This window comes from Alosa pseudoharengus, unplaced genomic scaffold, assembly GCF_046254945.1.
Source record: "Alosa pseudoharengus isolate Yale_2024_CS ecotype anadromous, Long Island Sound unplaced genomic scaffold, YU_APseudo_1.1 YU_APseudo_1.1_scf_11, whole genome shotgun sequence".
Taxonomy (NCBI): domain Eukaryota; kingdom Metazoa; phylum Chordata; class Actinopteri; order Clupeiformes; family Clupeidae; genus Alosa; species Alosa pseudoharengus.
Window position 1 is genome coordinate 32,160,749 of NW_027468576.1, and position 18,021 is coordinate 32,178,769.

Genomic DNA, 18,021 nt, shown 5'->3' on the forward strand with positions numbered 1-18,021 from the left:
CTTACTGCCAGCTTTAGTCTTGAATGTTTCCCTCTTGTCTTTCACAAATATAGTTCCATAATACACTGTTATGGTGCAGGGATATTCATTGAAAGGTACACAGCAAAATCAGTATACCCAAATTAACACTGTCAGAGTTGATTTCAACACTTTTGAAGTGTCTATATGGGTCCACACCACAAAGTGTTAATTTAACACTTTTTGGAGAGTTGGCTCCTTAACACTGATTCAGTGTTACTTATTGACTCTCTGTAGAGTAAAACATTTAACACTGCTTAACACCAACCAGTGTAACATTTTCTCAACACTTAAAGTAGTGTTAAATGTTAACTCTTACTCTCTGGTGGATAAAGTTTGCTAAAATAATGAGGCCAAGTTCAGTTAAAACACCTTTATTTTTAAATCATGCACCACATTAACATATTTACATATTAAAAAAAATATTTTAAGACATATAACAATATGGAACAATGTATGCTCGGTCACTGTCATTAGAGTATTGTTTATCAAAGGGTCTGAAATAAGTGAGCTGGTCAATGCATATCACTACATAGTCATCATTTTGCTCCTCTATACAGAATGCATGTAAGTGTTCATCAAAGTACAAAGTATCAACTGTACAACCTACTATGAATGCATGCTGTTCATGTATTATAATGCGGCATATTTACATTTGTATCCAGTCTATGCATGTTATCCTTGGTCGTTTCAAACCATTTCTTACCCGTAGGATTCAGTCATTTCTGCAATCAAAATATTGATCATCTGTCTACGCGTTGCATCCGACAGCGTTTTCTTTTTGTAATATTCTTTGAAGATTTCTTCACCCTTTGGATTGGACCTCAGGACAGCTTCAATCTTCTGCAAAAACATTTTTTACATATCAGCTTAAGCAAATGAATTATTCTAACAGTAACTCCTGTTAAATTAATTTTAGATATACTTCTAACAATCACCTGCTATGAGATGCATAGTGGCAGTTCAAGTGCTAGTAATGTAGGCGTAATAATTTTCCATTCTAATTTACATTTAAAAATTTGACTTTCATTGTTTTCACCTGTCTTGCTTCATCACGGTCCAGGTCACCAAGGCCCCTCTTCCTGTTCTTAGTGGATGATGAGAGAATGACAGTAGAAGCTGTTGAAGCAGAAGAAGTGATGCTGATTGGTCTGACGTTGACACAGGGGATGCTGGCAATGACACTGGTGACACTGATGGGCCTGGCAATACTGAGGATTGTGTCTCGTCTGCCACAAGACATACTGTACTTCGAGATCTAAAAATGTTCCACAGGAAATAAAATAAATATTTCCATATAAGGATTAGGGAGAAGAAATATCCTTGACAAAATGACAGTGAAATCATATTTTAAAATACTTAAAAGAATTTTAGAGTTGGCAAGAAATAAACAGCTTCAATTACACACATTTTGGAATATGTATAAACAGGTGTAAGACCTTATATAAAACTATTTCTAAACTTAACTCTCATAAGTAATCATAAACTGCTAGAAGATATATCAACACATAACTTACACAAAGATCACGTCTTCCAAATATTGATTTATTAAACGTACCTGATACTGGATACTGACAATATCCAATCTTGAAGTTCTGGATCCCTGACTTTATCAGCTCATCAAATATGTCTGCGTCGACCTCAGTACCTGATGTATCAGTCAAGCTGAGGAGACCTTCATTCAGAGATTCAGCCTGCAGGCTAAATTTGTCTGTTACTAGGATAATACAAAGAGAAATTACATTTAGCTACCATGTCAACCATATCATTTGGATTTGACCTTTTTAAGTCATTATTGTTTTGAGTTTAAAAAATAGGTGGATACAAACCTGCTTGAAGAAGTTTTCATCATTTCGTGGAATTTTTATGTATTTTTGGACTCCTCTATATTCTACCCTGGCCAGCATTTTCTGTAGAAATTTTAGAAAATTCATGTTCAAATTCAAGCTTTCAACATATTTTCTCTGGCAAATGTAATGCAGTTTAAATTAGTGGTCAATGAAAGCCAATGTCATACAACTTTTACAACATTTTATCACAAGAAACGACAGGGATGACAAAAATCCCATTCATCTCGTGTGCCCTGTGTAACTAGTGTCGCAACCACCGGCGCGAGTGTAGTTACGGCGCTCACGTGACGTCACATTGTCACGCAACAGGTTGGGAACGTCGAGTATAAATGTATGGTATAAATCAGCCCTTATACCTTTACCGAAGCTATACTGAGCATCTGCCAAATGCAGTGTAACGGCTACCAGGCAGTCAGGGCACACGAGATGAGCTGGGATTGTAAATTTATTTCCACAATGAACCTGATCAAACACAAACGTTTCTCTGATCAAATACAAAGGTCTTCTGAATTACAACAACAAAACAAGAGCCGCACCGCGTTACATGAGCTATATAGAACTATTAAACAATCACTACACAATCGTACACTATCAGCGCTTGCTAGCAAGCGAGGCATGCCAGACAGAATGTTCACGCACATGAAACTATAGCTAGCAGCTAGCTAATTAGCGTTCGTTAATGCTAGTCAACGTTAACGCTGGCTAATGATCACGTTAACGCCATAACGTTAGACTGGTTAACGCTAGCTAATGGCAAGCTAAGCCATCAAAATACTGACACGTTAGCATTAACTTACTTACCTTAAGCTCTTCAAAGTGGAAAAACTCGCGCAAAGTTGCAAACTTTTCATTACCATGAAGGGCAAAGTTTTAGTTAACTAAAATGTTTACAAGATGGCGCTACTGCAATTAGCACAAGTTGTGGTGGCGTGTGGTGGTATAGTTAGTTTAGTTTACCATCGAATGAAAAAAAGAGCAAGAGAAAATATTGTTATCAAACTATTACTTTAACATACGATATATTACTTACCGAACAACATAGATTTGTTGAGGACCGAGTGTGGACAGCGGGAGAGACTTTTGAGATTCTGACAGTACTGGTGGTGCATGTGAGGAAATGAGGGCGGGGGTGACGTTCACACGTTGAGTGTCACGGCCAGGTTCAGAGTTACAGAGTTGTCAAATCAGGTATGACACTTGAAGTGTCAATTTAAAAGCACTCCGTCATGACACTTTGTTTTTACACTAACTATATATCAACAGAGAGTTGAATATGTGGGATTTGACTCTATTCAGAGTATAATTAACTCTACCCTTCTTAAAAAATCACTGACACCAAAAAAATAACTCTTTTCAATTTGCTGTGTATTAAATCTTTCATGGTACACTCCTGGCTATTGGATAGGTTTTTGCAGTCTAGAAAACAAAAAAAATTGAGCATAAGTTGAAGGAAATTATCATCATTCTTCATTTGGTAAATGGGTTAAAATGTATTCTATTGTTTATTCTATCATTTTATCACACTTTCAGATCCACAATCAACAGTAGCCTAACACTTCTGGATTCAAGACTTCAGACTTAAAAGAAAATCAAGCTACAGGTCATTTCAGTATATGTTTTTGATTAAAAATGCTAAGGAACAAAGATATGTTATTACTTACCAACATTATGACCAACACAATTGGTAAGAAGGGTGAAATTCACTGTTGGGCATCTTTTTTCAATTTTACTTGTACTTTTGAATGTAAGTGATGTGTTTTTTTCCACTATGTTATTCATTGTTACCTCTACATCTATAAAGGAAGCAACATTCATCAAATCAGAAATATATCCTTCAAGTAGCCTCTATCTCAACACTTCACCAGATCAAAGAATGGCAACAGTGCTATGGCGTTACTAAACTGAGAATGGCAGCAAACCTACAATGGCAACAGTGATATACCCCTATGTAGTGTTACATGTGAATTATATTACATGTCCTTGCATGTGCGATTTTTTTCACTGTCCAAATTAGAACAAAACCAGCCAGTCATTCTTAATGATCTTATTTATATATCAATAGTGTGTGAATGCATAAACAGAATTTGATAGACTAGATTTTCCAGAAATAATATGAGTAGTGTCTTACCACAAATGAGATGCGCATCTGTTTGGCCCTTAAGAGGATAACTGGATTTGTTGTAGGTTCCGGTGCAGGTATATTGTTTGAATGGCTCTAATTTGTCAACTGGATATGATGAACCATCTCGTCCTTCAAAATAAAATATTTTTCAGATCATCGATAATGTGCATTTACCATAAACCACTTTATGATAGATATACAGTTGGACGTGGATTATGCCTAATCCTAGGAGTCAAGATCTCCACTGAATAATGTTTTTAGGATAAGGATTACTCCATGTCTGGGGAACAAAAGATGAAACAAACAAAAAATATTCTCACCTTTACAGTCGAAATCCAAAGTATCATTCTTACATTCCCTGGGTTTGTTTTCCCATTCAATCTCAATAGGGTATGTGTTCCTATAAGATAGATCAATCTGACCAACTGCAAAAGAATATATTGAACTGAATATTTAGCCATTTATTATACATATTATTTTATCTGTAAATATTGATTAGCTATGACACACATTTTTACACTCATGTAAGTATAGTCACAGCTATAAGACTGTTAAGAATTTGTTTGTCAGTCATATCAAAGACAAATGTAACATTTATTCAGACTGATACGGGGAAACCTATGTTTTAACAAAAGATGGAAATCACATAAAACTTCATACCAAGGGGGAAATCTGTTATGGGGAAACGGCAATTCTTTGGACCTATCTTAAATGATTTCAGCTCACAAGTCCTGTTCTCCTCGAAACACCATTCCCTCCTCATCCACTTGTGTGTCTCATAACATATTTTAACTGATGTGTCATTTTGCTGGGTCCATTTTCTGAAATCCTCCTTGCCTAATAAGTACATATCACACAGGGAACATGCATATTTAACTGGTATAATATGTATATTTCTGATGCCACTTCAAAGACTGCAACCTTTGACATTATGGTGCAATGGAACATCAGCTATCATTAAGTGCCATACCATTATGAACTTACCCATGTTTCTGGTTGTGAAAGTTGTGTTACCATTTAATCTACAAATGGTGCTGCTGTTGACAGTGACACTTATTTGGTAGATGGTGCATGGGTTCAGTTCTCTTTTGCTGATGATTAATGAATCAACAGTGAAGTTCGAGCCAGATGAGACATCACTTAATTCAATTGTGTACTCATCAATATTTTCCATAGCTCTGGTGCTACTTGCAACATCATTGCTATTGACAGTAGGGCTAGTGGTAATAGCGGGGATAGTGGTATTTGTAGTATCTGCTGAGGCAATCATGGTGGGAGCAATAGTACTTGAACTGCCACTGGGGATGTTTTCTTTGGTTTTGATGATTATTGTCACATCAGCATCATTCTCCTCAATGTTAAACCATCCTGCGAAACATAGAGACGCAATGGATTTTGTTTCATTTCAGGCACCTTTGCCAACAGGCATAATTGCTCTATATTGCTCTCATAATTTCTTAATTACAGAGACACTATTACTTACTGTCGTTACATGTTGGGATTTCTGGGTCAACTGAAACACAGAAACAAGTGCAAAACTGGGTCATTAATAAAAAAATGTCTGTCAAAAGATCAGTGTGCATCACAGTGAACACCAAACAAGCAAGCCTCCATTAAGTGAGAGCAAACCTGCGACTGTCGTTGGGATTGTTGTGGTTTGAGTGGAAGAAAGTTGAGTGTCTACCGTATAAACCAAAAGTGCAGTGTTGTTTAAAAAGGACCTCCTGCAGCAGCCGTGCTTGGAAGAGTGGGAGAGGTGCGTGCACGAGTGGTATGCTGATTTTTGGATGTACACCATGTCAAATTTACTATAATGGATGATAAAGGTAGTTGGACAAACAAAAAACCTTATACACCACAAATTCACCCATGTGATTATGGTGAAATATAATATGAAAATTGGAAAATACATTTTCATGTGGTATGATGAGTACTGGGCTGCGAAGTCTTTTTTTCTTCTCAATCCTAAAGCCTCCGTATGCAGTTTTGGCCATTTCTTCACTGTTTTCTTGCTTTTTGCTCGCAGGTTTATCTGCAGAGCTCCCCCTACAGCTTTAGAGTATATATTTTACGACACTCCTCAATCGATCAGTCTGCTGTTTCTTCTTTCCCTGTTCCTCCGACAACGGTGTACTCAGTCTACTTCTTTTCGCAGGCTCTGCCATGACGTATGTCTGAGAAACACCATCGCTACCTTGTTCTAGCCGGTGCCTGGCGTGTATGTATGTAGTGCAGTAAAGCAATTCGTTAAATCGCGAGACAGCAAGACTTTCTGTCTCTGGGACCGGCCCGCCGGCCCAAAGTTGCAAGGCTGTTTTTTCTGCTCACAGACGCTAGGGGGAAGCGAGATGGACACTATTCACCCCAGAAAAAGTAATATAACCATTCCGATGACTCCGAAGCTGTTAAGTTAAGGTAAATTAAACTAAAAAAAACTTGCATAGTTCCCCTTTAATGCTCATTATGTGCATCTGACAGCCTTTTCCTACTAGCTGCTGCTATGAGTCTTTAAAAACAGGATCCCTTCAAGAGATAAATAGCAAATGTGGTACCATCATTATCTGGTGCTGTTGAGTCTGCAGGAGTTGTGGAAGCTAGTGGATCAGCTTTGTATGGGAGGTGAGTGCACATGCAAGGAAAGAGAGCGAGAGGCAGGGGAACAGGTTATGGCACTGAGAAACTGAAACAGGGTGGATACTGAGCTATAGCTAAGCTGTAAGAACAAAATAACCTCATGAATTGGAATAATCTGCTTTCCAGCTGTTGCTAATCACTGGAAATGTTTTCAAAAGAGGTTGCTATTACCTGTTGTGGGTTTGGGTGTTGTGGGTTTGGTTGTCGTAACTTCACCTACAAGAGCCATATTTGGGAGATGAAAATGAAAATGAGAACATGTTTAAAATTTCTTTGAAAAAGAATCTTGAATCTCAATATATAAGAAGTCACTGACTGATACTATTATAATTAAGGGAAAAGGTTATGGTGCTGAGTGGGAGTCTGAGTGTCTATAAACCAAAAGTGAGTGTTGTTTAAAAAGGCTGAGAGGAGGATTCTAATAGAAGTTAATGACGGATAATTTCAGAGATAGAGGCTATAAACAATCTGTCTTGAATGAGGCTGCTACTAAAATCAATGCGATCACAAGACCGGACCTGTTGAATAATAAAGTCAGAAAGACATCTAACGAACGTATTATTTTCTCGACGGAATATTTTAAGAGTTCAGAAAGAATAAAATCTATAATTAATAAACATTGGCATATATTGAGGTCAGATTCGGAACTTCATAAAAATTTCAAAGTACCCCCCCTAGTGGTATATAAAAGAGGGAGAAACCTTAGGGACCAGTTAGTTCATTCGTACCTCCCCCCATCAGATTCTCCACCTCAAAAATTACTCGCCCCTATACCAGAGGGTAACCGCCGCTGTGGTACTTGCAGCCAATGTAATTTCACATACCGTTGCACTAGTTTTAAACACCCACACACAGGTAAGGAAATCCAAATCAGAGGAATTATATCTTGCAATTAGCCAAGAAATCTAGACGCGCCCCTAGCGGCTAGTCTAGCAACTCTCCGTTGGCTTGTGAGCTCCAGAAATCGAAACTCAATCAGGCCAATGAAATCGTGTATAGAGTCGTTAGGTGGGCTTAACATAATGATTGATGGCAGAGTTGCAACGGTTTGGCTTGAATTCCCTGCTACTTGAAAACAAATAAGATGGATGTTGCTGTTGGAGAACAGTGTGACACGAGTTAAGCTTTTATTAAGTTGGCAAACGTTTGAACTAGCCAACTAGCTCCGCTGGTGGGAAACGCATGGGACTCATAGCGCTGCCGCTGTCCTATTGCGTGCAGAGGGAATTTGAAAGACAACTGATTATCCCGCCCCTCAGACTGAGCACTGCGAACGGTGAGTGCCCAGACCCTACATTTTAATGTGGGTCTGGCTCATCAGGCTATCTTGCAATACCAGATCAGTTATTTACTTACTTACCTGTCCATGTGGTAAATGTTATGTAGGTAAAACTAGTAGAGCTTTGAAAACCCGTATTGCAGAACATCGCAGCACTATTAGATGTAAAAACTTGAATTACCCAGTGGCAGCACATTTTACTCAATGTAATCATCCAGTGTCCTCACTAAAATATATAGGCATAGAGAAAGTCTCTCTCCCCCCTAGAGGAGGTGATCTAGACACCCTGCTTGTAAGGAGAGAACACTTTTGGATTTACTATCTTAAAACTCTTGCACCTCACGGTTTAAATATTGACTTTGACTTAAGATGTTTTCTCTGACTATGTTTTTTGGATGAGATAAAGATGTTATTTATGATGTTCTTTTAGGACGGAAACTGTAATATCTTGTTCTACATGAATTTTTGAATACATTGTACTTTTATTATTATTACAGACCATGACGAGATCCACCCTGGGGCCGACCTGTCTGATGACGTCCTCAATTTGATGGGGTTTCGTCTTAGATAGTAATCAGCTGACTAATTGATCCAATCAATGAGTCAAAGCCTAAGCTACATAAGTCTGTTTTGTCTGAATGCACTATACATGCGATCTGATGAAGGCCTTATAGGCCGAAACGTTATCGCTCATTAAAACGTTTTGTTCATAAACTCGGAGTGTGCGGCACCTTCCTTCTCCTACTTAAGTTACACACCGGTAGCCAGCACCTCATCTTGGTGTGCATTACATCGTTCCTCCATAAAAAGGCTGAGACAACATTAGTGCTTGACAGACAAACACGCTTTACAATGTACAGAAATTAGTTGAATGCTTATCACTCACTATATAATTAATTATTAACAGTTGAAGTGAAGGCAGTACTGCCCTTACAAAAAACACATTTTTGCGGCAAGATTTGCAGCAAACTTGTGGGTGATTTGTGGGGAACAATTGAGTTCACTAGAAAATATTGCCAGAAGTTTGCCAATGTTGGCCGTTAGAGGCAAACTTCCAGCAAAGTTCTGGCAACAATGAGAAGTTTGCCACTAGTGGCAAATGTGTTCACCAGTGGCCCCAGCTGTGGCGCAACTGGCTGGGGCACCTGCACCGTACGCCGGTGACCCGGGTTCGATTCCCGCCCCGTGGTCCTTTCCGGATCCCTGCTCTCTCTCCCATTTGCTTCCTGTCACTCTCCACTTTCACTATCATTAAAGGCATAAAAAGGCCATAAAAATATACTTTTAAAAAATATGTGTTCACCAGTGATTTGCCACCATACTTAGCCAATAATGACAAACTTCTGGTGACAAACCTAATTTGCATATGACATTGCTGCAAATTTGCTGCAAAACTGCCAAAAGTTAACTGCAACTGTTTGCCAGAAACCAAATTTGCATGTGAAAATATGACCTTGATAATCCTCTAATATTTGCAGAGCACCTGCATTTTCCATGAGAATGCCACTGTTTTACATGGGCATCCTATGATATGGGGTATCGGTATCCTGATATGGGATTGGTTTCCCAGACATGGATTAAGCCTAGTCCTTAACTGAAAGAGAGCTTAAATGAAAATCACTAATGGAACAATAGCTCTTAACGTGGGACTAGGCTTAAACCATGTCTGGGATACCAACCCCATTGTATTGAATTCTTACTTCTGGATTCAGCGATGGGCGGAACTGTTGCGCTCTATTGCCTATACTTCTGTAGGGAATAGTGCTGACATATAATTAATATCATGTGATGGCCTTCAACAGCAGGAAAGATGCATATGTGTTATTTTGTGAAACTACAGAATGACAGTCATGGGTTTTGTCATACTGTATGTCTGCATGTAATGGTTTTGCCTGGAAACCATGTATTTGAGCCTGTATAAGATTGGGCCTTGCTCCAGAGAACTTTGAATTTGCTGCTGGAACTTTGTTGATGGTAACGTGTCCTCAGTCGTGATTTTCATCTCCGATCGTGATTAAAGATGGTACCTCTTTACACTCCTGCCTCCCTTTACACTTTTCTTAGCACTAATGAAATATGGATTATAAGTCTTGAAAATGTCTGTATATGTAGGCTATGTAATGATGTTATATTCATTTGTAATAACAGTTTATATGTGTTGTGATAGTCATTTTGTGGTGGACTGTAGTGACTGGTGGAAATAACAACAGTTTTTTTGCCAGGAAAACAACTTTGCTCTCAATGTCACCAAGATCAAAGAGCTAATTGTCAACTGCAGGAGGAAAGGAATGAAGCTGGGTCCCATCACCATTAGTGACTCAACTGCACAACAGAGAGCATCCTGACTGGTGGCACATCGGCATGGTTTGGGAGCTCTTCTGCCAACAACCAAAAAGGGCTGCAGAGAGTCATGAGGACAGCAGATGGCAGCAGATATGAGCTCCCCTCTATCCAGGCCTTGTACAACAGACAATGCGTCAGCACAGAATAGATACTCTAGCCACAGTATGTGTAGATTACGGAGCCCGGGAGAGCTCACTTTAAGTGATATTTTTTCTGGTCGTGATAATTTGTGAGCACGTTTTCCTTTAATTGAGCCCTCGAATTAATAAAACGTGACCCCGTTGTAGGCCTAAATTGAGCTCTCGAAATATGTATTTCGTGCTCACATTTAGTAATTGTACAAATAGGCTACTGCGTATTAGTAGTAGCCTAATAGGCCTACCCACCCAATACAATAAGGTTCCCTCTAGCGCCCGATAGGCCTCACCATATAACCCACCAGCACACCAATGATGCACACAACGAGGTAAGCTTTGATACGGACTATGAAACGGGAGACATAAACAGTGACGTTCACGATGCTCAGCTTCTCAGGCTATGTAGCCCAGCTCACACCGTTCGCGATAAACACCACAGCTCTGCATACACTTGGACCTCAACAAACACTCAAAACTTCGGCAAACAGACGATGATGGCAAGGGGCCTGTGCAAACACACACAATCATCTGCTCTCCCACCTACAGCCTACCTAACGGGGCTATATCCAGGTGCAATCTGGCAATCAATGAGATTCCCTCTACGTCACTACAAGCTACACACCTCCCAACGTCATTCCCGGGGATACCCCTTGACACCACACTACGTTTTTGTGCAGATAATTTAATGTCTTCGAGCCCACGTTTTAATTATTCGTGGGTGCGTTTTAGTTGACCGAGATCTCGAATATACTATAACGTGCTCATGTTTACATGTGTCAAGACAAATATTGAGTGCACGTTTTACAAATTGTGGCCACGTTTAAGTAGATCGTGCACACAATATTCTATAACCATGTTCACAAATTGTGCTCTCGTTTTAATAAATCGTGCCCTCGTTTTAGTAAATCGTGCGCTCGTTTTAATAAATAGTGCACTCGTTTAATAAATTGTGCCCTCATTTTACTATTCTTAAAATGAGAGCTCAATTTAGTAAAATGAGCTCACACTATAGTAAAACGAGAGCACAATATAGTAAATTGTGCACACGATTTAGTAAACCGAGCGCACAATTTAGTAAAACGAGCGTACAATATAGTTAAACTAGAGCACAATTTAGTTTAACGAGAGCACAATTTAGTAAAACGAGCGCACAATGTAGTAAAACGAGCGCACATTCTCTCAACATGCAAAACATTTTGCGATGACCCCTCTAGGGCTCCGTGGTACGTGACCACTAGCATTGTTTTATTATGATATACTTTTTGACTGATTTTATGTGACTTTTATTTTGACATCACGCTATCTGCATGGTGAACTAATCTCTTACGCTCACACTCGTTCAAAGAAAAACACAAGAAGGCACGTTACAAGTCTGTCTCGGAAAATATTACTATAACCTTTAACTAAAGTGTTCTTTGAAGTGTTATACCACTTTGCAGCATTCCTGGGCACCCTTTTTTTGAGTCAGTGCTTGATTTTCTTTGGCAGTAATAATTTGAGAATATTTATGAACTTGCTAGCTAAGTAGTTAAGTTAATGGCGGTAGCCTTCCCTGGATCACCACTCTTTAGCACCCCTTGATACGCGGAGCGAGGTATGTGGTTCATTGTAATGTACTGTACTATGTATTTCATATTAATTCATTTCATATGTTCATGTAAAATGTAATGAGATTCATTTCTTATAATGGTTGTTGCCTGCCAATGCTGTTATCAATGTGATGCTAGCTTGCTAAAGTGCATTTGTCAAAGGACTATTTTGTATCTGGCTAAATTGCCTTTGTTATTTTCCTTTCAAGTTTTTACGGTGTTGGTGCTATGCACACTCGTCTGAATTAAAATACACCCGTATGGAAACACTCCCAAGCCTGTTTATTCCAAGTTGAGGGGCTGCTACAGTATGTTTCAGCTGCTGCTGTCAAGCAAACGGTATTGCAATCTTAAACCCCTGAAACGGCAGACTCAGTAACATCTTTTTCTACCAGGCAACCAGGCTGATGAACGATGGATAATGAGGGCTTGTTATGTATCTATCTGATCACACACACACACACACACACACACATTGGCGCTGCCAGACATAATCCTGTACGCACTGTGCTTTTCACCACTTTATCATTCAATCATTCAGTATTAGGCCTACAACAATAAAAATAGCTTGTGTAATGTCTTGATTGAAACATACTTTGCGCACAAATGATAGCCTATGTTTGGGGCAAAAAGAGCGGACCTCTCAGCATAGGGATACATTAGAAGATGATGAGTGGTGTAAACTTTGTCATGACATGATGAGTCATTCTGGTGCTTAAAAACACAACTTTGCGTGGCGCAACTGGCTGGGGCACCTGCACCGTATGGCGGTCACCCGGGTTCGATTCCCGCCCTGTGGTCCTTTCCGGATCCCACCCTGATTCTCTCCCACTCACTTCCTGTCATTCTCCACTATCCTGTTGCATTAAAGGCATAAAAAGCCCAAAAAATAATAATAATAATAAAATAAACACAATGTTCCATTCAGACATATAAATCATTCAAGCCTAGTGATCGTCATGAAAAGAAAACTTCAGCTTAATATTTTTCAGGTGTTTTAGACCCCGTTTACACGAGCATGTGTATTTTTATAAACGAAGACATTTCCCTACGTTTGAGCCTTTCATTTAGACGCAAACGGAGAATTCGCCCCGTAAAACGGTTATCCAAAAACAACTCCGGCCAAAGTGATTTTTTTGGAAAACTTTGTTTATGCGTTTGGTTGTAAACTGTGGTAAACGGAGTTTTGGGCAGCCAACGTCACAGTATGCGACAGAAGTACACCAAATGTGCGACCAGGGTGCGATTTGTGTAAAAACCAGAGGGGGGGATGATTTTGAATAAGTTTGTACCCCCCCCCCCCCCCCAAAAAAAAAATGAACGAACGATTCATAGCCTAGTAATGTCATGGCTAATAATACCCTAGGCCTATATTATTTTTGCCACCTTTGTAACATTTTAGTTTTAGTTTACCGTGGTGTATGACTTTAAACAGCGAATGTGCTTGGTATGATGATCAGCTCCTCTAATGCAGGGTAGGACTACGTTTTGACAAGCATACAAATTCACCTTGTTCTTGCCCCATCTGAAATGACTTCTCTACTTTTGCTGCCTCCATTCTTTCTGTATTTGTTGTGTAAAAAACGTTGTATATTATGGCACTGAAGTCTTAAGTTAGTGAATTGGCTAACAGTGTTAGTTGGTAACCAAATAGCCTACACATTGCGCTACACGCTGCGTAGGCTACGTGCATTTTCTCTCCTGCTGATTTGCGTTCAGTAGCCAAGTGCGTAATATTGCAAAAGTTGAAAAAATAAATGTGTTTATTGTAGCCTACAGAAAATAAATAGCCTATCATACTGTCAGTTAATTGCCTACAGTGCAGTGAAGACTTTGGAGAGTAAAGTTATAGGGCAACTTGAAGTTTTATGAAAATAATTTACGAACCAGAACATAAAGACCATGAAGCTTCTATTTCTTGCAGCTGTTAAAACACCCGCTAGATAGTTTAAATACCCACCAACATACGTTTTTGCAGTACAGATTATTTCTAAAAGTTATTTGTCTTCTACTGGCTGATTTATCAAACGAGTGCTTTCTCGTTCGTCCTCCGCAAACTACAGGTGTTTCGGTAGAGAGCCATTGAATAAGCGATGCCAAGCCATTTCTGTAACACTTTTTGTGACATTCAGCAAATATCTCCTCATTTAATGTAAGTTCCTTCGGACACTAGGCCTACGTTCTACTCTACGTGCAGTTGTCCTCCATCTCAGTTGCATCAGTTTTCTAATTTTGAAGGTTCTAAAACATTATTATGCTTCACTGAATCCTTCTCGTTTTCTTTCATTTGTCCAGCTAACTTTTCCATTGAACCTAGCCATTTATGATGGATTACACACTCGACATTCTGAAATGTCCTGCACGATCAAGGCCAAATTAAGTTATCACGCAGCCACTGTGTCAGCAGCATCAGTGCTGACGGTGACGGTGCGTTTCTGATGTCAGATTATTATGTAGGCTAGCCTACTAGACTGTTCTCACGTTGCAGCGCTTTACTTATATGAAGTAGCATTAATCAATATGAGGGGCAGAGGGGGATAAATGTTGTCCCCCCCGACGATAAAAATAATTTAGCAGAGGTAGGGATAGGAAAACCAGAGGGTGGGAAATCCTCACCATCCCCCCCTACAAATCGCACCCTGTGTGCGACCAATGTTCTCACGTGCGACTTCACATTTTGGGGGCTGAGGTGATCATGGATGCGCTCAGAATAGCCATCGCGTTTATGTTGGTGCAGACCCCTTTTGTCTGTTTGCATTTGCAAATTCAGCTCCTCTTTTATGTGGAGGAGCACAGAAGAATGTGTAGGCCTACTGTATCGACAACAACTTGCTTTACCGCTGCTATCCGAAGAAGAGAGTACACTTCAGTTTCCGGTGGCTCGGGTAACCTTTCAGGATTCTGATTGGTTAATGTGAGCTTGAGCTTATCGTTAGACTGCCACTGTTTGGCGTGCTCATGACAGCATGTATGTACACGGGTTCGTGTAAACACATTTAAAAAAAAAAAACGGTCTCGTGTAAATGCAGTTTTATTTGCAAACGTAGATGGCCAGATATTCGTTTAGGAAAATACCCTGCTTCGTGTAAACGTAGTCTTACAGTAAAAGGCGCACTGTTCTTAGCAGGGATGCTTGCTGACAGCAGTGAGATTAGGCATTGCATCCTCTACAGTCACTCTGTTTGGAACATTTCGCCATTCGGGTTCCAAGATTGATAAGATTCAGTTAATGTGTAGAGTATGGATCGATCATCTAAAAGTTTGGGACAACCAAAAACAGCAGTGCAATGAATTTTGAGTGTTGTGAGCAAATTTCCTTATTGTTAATAGGTTTCCATAACTGTGTTTTTTTCTATCGCAAATCACAATATAAGCTCATTGGTTTATTTGTTCCTTTCTTTCCCTTTTTCACAGGTTGGGTAGTGAAGTTCTGTTCCTGTTTATGTAAAGGTTACATGCAGGGTGGGTAGGCCTTTTTTTAAGGAGAGGCCTACCCTGCATGTTAGGCTAGCCTACATTTACCAAAAGTGCGGGGGGGGGGGGGGGGGGGGGGTATTGTCAGCTTGGGCCACACATGATGCAAACTATACATCCCTAGCGGCACCCCTGCACACACACACACACACACACACGCACACGCACACACACACATCATCATTACTCTTATTGTTTATTGCTGCAAGAGGAGCTGGAACTCAACATTTTTACTGTCTTCATACACAAATGAGGTGCGACATTAAATTCATCTTATATCTGAAATATTTTTTTAAGTTGTTTGGCTTAATTGAGTGGAAAAACATTCATATTAATTAGTGATCATTACTTTGACTTTTCTGCAGTGTCTGATCAGTGTCTAATTCATGTATCTCATATTTGGCTTCAACCTTCATCTTCACTGACACTATTTTTCCTTGTAACCAAATACACTTTTATTTTGTTATTAGGTTAGTGGTATAATAAATAGGGGTGCAAAAGTGTAGTAACACAAAAGTGTAGTAACATAACCAATACCCACAAATAAGTAAATTATCATAAATATCATAAAATGGGTAATAATTCATCAGAGACGTACAACTCCCATTTGCCCAACCCTGATCTTAGATTGATCTAAGATTAATATAGATTAACAATAGATAGACAAATCTGAAAAGCTACTGGGCTCCGACAACCTCTGACAGGGAGATATGGAGCCAGATCCTTTCAGGTGAGTTGCTACCACAATAGCTGCTACAAGTTGGCCATAATATTTTTTCCAATGTGGACACTGTGCAGTCAACGTGGTCTATTCTGTGTTTTCAGGTGTGCCTGGAATTAACCCTGTAAGCTGCGATCGAGGAGAAGTTGCATCAAGTCAAGAAATGAATGGGGGTTTGAGTGCAAACTTACCCCGAGATGTACCATTCATTCGTCCTCTCCAATTGTACGTTCAACGGGAATGTCCAATTCAACCTCAACAAGTAGCCTATCCCTGGCGGTACTAGAAATCCAAGGCGTTGCCAAGCAACGTCTAAACTTTTGAAGAACTATTTTCTCTTATTTTTTTCTCTTTTCACGAAAATCGCTATAAATCATTCGGACCTCATAAAAGTAGACTACTGTGTGAAGTTTATTTTTCTTGTGTTGGCAAGTAGCCGTGTAATAAGCGGGATAATGTATAGAACGCCGGTCATTATTGGGAAAATGAGTCCCTTCAGGGCGGAACAAGACCCCTACGCTGCACGGACTTATTTTCCCAATAGCCTAATGACCGGCGTTTTATACATTATCCAGAATTCTACCATCTATCATTTAGTGAAACGTTGAGTGCTCCCATGCCTCAAAGAGAGGATTATGATTCTTGCAGACACATATACAGCTGCAAGAAAATAGGCTTTCCAGCACATATACATTAAACTAGCAGATTAATGCTAGACATTGTTGAATGTTACAATGTAAATGTTAGACATGTAAATGTTAGACATTGGGTTATTGTTATTTGATTTATCTTTACTCAATCAAAACAGCAAAACTGCAATTGTATTGATATAACGTGAAATACACAATTACATAACATGATTTATTAATGTTTTAGCATTTTGGAACCAAATTCTTCAGATATTTCCATGTGAATTCTTGTTTCTTTCATGTGTGATTAGATAACATGTAATATTCATACCAATTCTATAGAATTAAGAATGCAATGCATGTTCAAATATCTATATATCTATATGTAGCCTACCTTTCCCTCATAAAACATCTTAACTCCGCCAAATTTACCTTAACATCACACAAAAAAGTATTGAGTGATGCTCCATGAGTTAAAAAAATGCAACTGGACACTTACTTTGAGCCGAGCCATAGAGGACTGCAAGAGCCAAGAGGACCTGCAGGCCAGAGAGACGTGCCATGACCAAGAGCTGCATGCGTTTGGCTCAGCCACCACTGACGCCCTGTTGAAGAGCGACACAAGATCTCTCGTCACTGAAGAAGCCTTTTATCAGCTTCACAACGTTCTCTAAAATCACATAAATAATACTTATATAATAATACTTTTCTAAACAGACAAATCAAGCAAATCTCTTTTCTCTGCAGTCTCTTGTTAGTTGTGGCCTGTGTGGGTTTAGCCCTAAAATCTCACCTGATTCTGCTTCTAGACAAAGCGCACTGCAAGTCACAACTGAGAGGAATTAGCTTTGGCGGAACTGTGGCCCTTTCTCATCTTGAAGTTGAGTGGATGTTATTTTGAGCTAGTCACAAACCTTTTTTTAGCCAGAATCTGTTTGTTTTTTTTAATCAGCCACAATTGTTATTTTCGTTTGTATATATATATGAAGAAAATGTGAATAACAAACTAATGACATCCTTTTTATATATTATAACACATCTTAAAGTTTTATTTGAATGGTCTTTGAGTTTTAGCTGATGTGTTTTGTGTGTTGTATACTCAATATGAGGCTCAAGATAGACTACACTAGAAGTTAATTCAGAGTGAATGCTATGCAAAAAAAGCTATGCATAGCCTATTTATATTTGGTATTTAGACTTAACAGGTCATTAGTCATTAGACTTT

The 18,021-nt window shown here is 39.2% G+C and overlaps 1 long non-coding RNA gene across 2 annotated transcripts; it reads right to left on the reverse strand.

The window, feature by feature from the left end:
* Positions 1-376: 376 nt before the first annotated feature.
* On the reverse strand, positions 377-3,225 carry LOC143117281 (uncharacterized). Of its 2 annotated transcripts, XR_012985962.1 has the most exons (5): positions 2,899-3,225; positions 1,848-1,928; positions 1,577-1,735; positions 1,058-1,276; positions 377-861 (listed from the first exon to the last, which is right to left on the reverse strand). It is a non-coding gene; the product is annotated as an uncharacterized LOC143117281 (long non-coding RNA). The 2 variants fall into 2 exon arrangements; XR_012985961.1 differs by having other exon boundaries at positions 1,848-3,225.
* Positions 3,226-18,021: the final 14,796 nt, after the last annotated feature.